Source organism: Solanum tuberosum, unplaced genomic scaffold (assembly GCF_000226075.1).
Source record: "Solanum tuberosum cultivar DM 1-3 516 R44 unplaced genomic scaffold, SolTub_3.0 scf00024, whole genome shotgun sequence".
In the NCBI taxonomy this organism is placed as follows: domain Eukaryota; kingdom Viridiplantae; phylum Streptophyta; class Magnoliopsida; order Solanales; family Solanaceae; genus Solanum; species Solanum tuberosum.
In genome coordinates, this window is record NW_006238950.1 from 2,460,728 (window position 1) to 2,464,943 (window position 4,216).

The window sequence follows — 4,216 nt, forward strand, 5'->3', positions numbered from 1 at the left end:
TATTGGTGGAATAGTATGAAGAAGGGCATTGCATAATTTGTTGTTAAGTGTTCAAATTGCCAACAGGTTAAAGTAGAGCACCAAATGCCCGGTGATTTGGCTTAGAATATAGAACTTCCGGAATGGAAGTGGGAGATGATTAATATGGATTTCATCACAGGTTTACCAAGGTCTCGCAGGCAACATACTTCTAATTGGAGATTGTCGACATAATAACAAAATCAGCCCACTTTTTGCCAGTAAAGACTACTCATTTGGCAGAAGATTATGTTAAGTATTATCTTCAAAAGGTGGTAAGACTTCATGGGGTTCCGTCTCCATTATTTCAGACAGAGGTGTGCAATTTACTGCACAGTTTCCAAATTGCAAACAAGTTAAAGTAGAGCAACAAATGCCAGGTAGTTTGGCTTAGAATATAGAACTTCCAGAATGGAAGTGGGAGATGATTAATAAGGATTTCATCACAGGTTTACCAAGGTCTCGCAGGCAGTATGATTCTATTTGGGTGATTGTCGACAGAATAACAAAATCAACCCAGTTTTTGCCGGTAAAGACTACTAATTCGGCAGAAGATTATGCTAAGTAGTATCTTCAAGAGGTGGTAAGACTTTATGGGGTTCTGTATCCATTATTTCAGACAGAGGTGTGCAATTTACTGCATAGTTTTTTAAGTCATTCCAAAAAGGCTTGGGTTCAAAGGTGAACTTAAGTACTTCCTTTCATCCACAGACAGATGGGCAAGCAGAGCATACTATTCAGACTTTAGAGGATATGTTGAGGGCTTGTGTGATTGATTTCAAAGGTAATTGGGATGATCACCTACCTCTCATTGAGTTTGCTTACAACAATAGTTATCACTCTAGCATCCAAATGGCTTCTTATGAAGTCTTTATGGGAGAAGATGTAGTTCTCCTATTGGATGGTTTGAAGTTTGTGAGGCAGGGTTCATAGGACCAGATTTAGTTAATCAAGCTATGGAGAAGGTGAAAGTGATTCAAAAGAGGTTGAAAATGGCACATAGTAGTCAGAAATCCTACACTGATGTTAGGATAAAGGAGTTAGATTTTGAAGTAGATGATTTGGTTTATCTATAAGTTTCACACATTAAGGGTTTTATGAGATTTGGTAAGAAGGGAAGCTTAGTCCCCAGTATATAGGACCTTATCGAATATCCAAGAGGATTGGCTAGGTAGCTTATAAGCTGGAGCTACCCCAACAGTTAGCAGCGGCTCATCCGGTATTTCACCTCTCCATGTTGAAGAAGTGCATGGGCGATCCTTCATTGATCATACCAACTGAAGATATTGGAATCAAGGATAGATTATCTTATGAGGAGATTCCTGTTCAGATTCTAGATCGCCAAGTTTGCAAGTTGAGAACAAAAGAGCTAGCATCAGTCAAAGTCCTTTGGAGGAACCAATTATTTAAGGAAGCTACTTGGGAATCTGAGGAGGATATGCAAAAGAGATATCCACATCTCTTCGAATCTGGAGAAGTTCTGAATTAAGGTACTAATCCTTTCTTAGTATTTATTTATAAGTTGGCATGTTGTTTTGCATTTGGTTGTGGGTGATTGAACTGATGTTGCATGTTACACCCATAGCCTAGTAAGAGTAATCTCATTCGAGGATGAATATTTCCAAGGGGTAGATATTGTAACATCTCGCAATTTGAAATAACTAGGAAGAAGCTAATAATTGGAAATAGTAATTTTTGAAAAGAATAAAATATCTGGAAATAAGTTAGAATAAGTTGAGTTTTGGCCAACTTCAAATGGCCATAACTTCTCGCTCAGGATGAGTTAGAGGTACTTCCATATATGGTAGGAAATCTATTGGAAGTATATTTCCAGCGCGGCTGAGTTTACGCGATTTCGAGTTCGTATGAGTAAGTTATGCCCTTTGGAAGTTGGGTTGTTGGAATAAGGAAAGTCCAATCCGGATTTTTAAAGGGGTAGTTTGGTCTTTCCTTGCCCAATTATTTTATTTCGTTTTTGGTAATTAAGTTAGGGTCGGATCAGAATTAGATCAGTTTACGCTTTTAACAAAATACGCTAGGGCTTGGAGAAAAGAGAAAAGAAGAGGAGAAAGGAAAAGACAAGCAAGATTCATGAAGATCGTCGAGTTTAGCTTGTGGATTCCGTCGGGGGTGATCCCTACAAGGTATGTGAGATCACATAGCATTGGGTTAGTTCACCCACGCACCAATCATGATTCAATTTCATAAAAGTTATTAGATTTGAAAGTAAATCCTTGAGTCCTTGATGAAATTCGTTGAATTCTTATAGGTTGAATTGATTGGAGTTTTCTTGAGATTGATTCATGTTGTTAGTTGTATTTTTTTAGTAGAATCTGATGTATATTGAGAGTATTGATGATTCTAAGTGTTTGGGGAAAGAACCAATCAAGTTTAGAGTTGATAAACGATGGAGGAAATTCGTAAAAATCTGGGTAAGGGGGTTAGGGCGCCGTGCTTCTCAGCGCGCCCCAAAACAGTCTCTGAAGTTTGGGTCTTGGGGCGCCGCGCCAGCCAGAGCGCCCTACTCAGATCTGTAAAGTTTCAAGGCTGGCACCCTGTGTCTCTCAGAGCACCAGGGACGCCAGTTCTTCCCATTCGTCCCCCACCTTTTCGTACTAGTTCCTTAGCAATATACCTATGTTTTCTAGTTGATTGCAACACTCTAAGCTACATTTAAACATCATGAAATAATCCATAAACATGAGATCATGAACCTTGAATCCATAATCCCATTCAAGGAAAGTTAAGATCAAAGTCAAGAGAAGTAAGAGTCAAGTCAAGACAAGTTCTTACAGTTTTCCAAAAGTCTTTCCCAAATGTTTTAACTTTGTTTTAAGATTTAAAGTTCAAGTTGAGTAAAGATTAAAGAGTAAAGTTTGAAGTTAATTTCTTCAAAAGTATATGGGGACTATGTATTCCCAAAGGGTTTAAAATGCTTTCACATTTAAAGAAGAAAGGAATCCTCGATTTCCAAAGAGCCTTTGGGCTAGTTTTCAGAAAAGAGTGATCGCTTTCTAAATGAAGCAAAAGAGGAAACTTTTATTTCCAAGTTAGCCTTTGAGCTAAGTTTTTGAGCACTAATCTTAAATCACAGAAAGAAATATGTTTTAAACATAATAGCTAATATCATATTTTTGGGAGTAGTATTGAGCACCGATATGGGGGAGAATTCAGACAACTCACAGCCCCCATAAACTACATAGTCATCATGGGTAGAAAAGGGTCATACTTTTTAAATGATTCCTTTAGTGCTTTTTAGCATAGACTAGTGGATCCACTTAGTAGTTCAGGTTCTATACCCTCGGCAAGGTATAGGACAACCCTGACAGCATGAGGCAAAACGTTGTATTATCATTATAGCTCTTACGTGATGGTTCTCGGTTAGAGAAACTCCCACAAATGTAATTGTATTCTTATATACACCGTTTATTTTATTTTTACATACATTTCAGATTTATATGTATGTTTGTATACACACAGAGTTGACATCATGTTTTAAACAACTTTTCTTTATATTGCACTTGTTTTAAACTTCTTTATATTGAAATGAGTTCAATTATGTTAAGTTGAGTTGAGCCAGGTAAGTTCTTCAGATTCTTTACAAGCCTATGTTGTGTTTAGCATTGCAACTCGCATGCTCGTACATTCAATGTACTGATGCCAGTTGTCCTGCATCTTATTATGATGCACACACAGGTAACTAGGATTGACATCCAACGCATCGTTGATCCAGTGAGCACTCCAGAGTCAATTACTTTGTTAGTTCTTAAGGATGTCGTGGGCTTTGTCCCGACATCCATTTCAAATGTTTTAGAGGCTTCATAGACAGTCAAATGTTAGTTCTTCTGTCTTTTCATTGACTTTATCATTTCATATATTAAGGGTGTGTTTGGTATGAAGGAAAACATTTTCCGGAAAATGTTTTCCAATTTTCTCATGTTTGGTTGGGTTAAATGTTTTTCAAATCAACTCATTTTCCTCAAATTTAAGGAAAATGACTACCCTTCAAAACTTATGGAAAATATTTTCCAAAACTCTCTTCCAACTTCAAATTACAATTACTTTTTTGTTGAAAAATTCAATTTATTTTGTCCCTACCCTCAAACCTAGCCCCAACCACCCCCCTCCCAAAAAAATAATAATTCTAAGTTTGTTTTCAAAAAATATTTTCAATTTCAAAATTTCATTTTTTTCACCC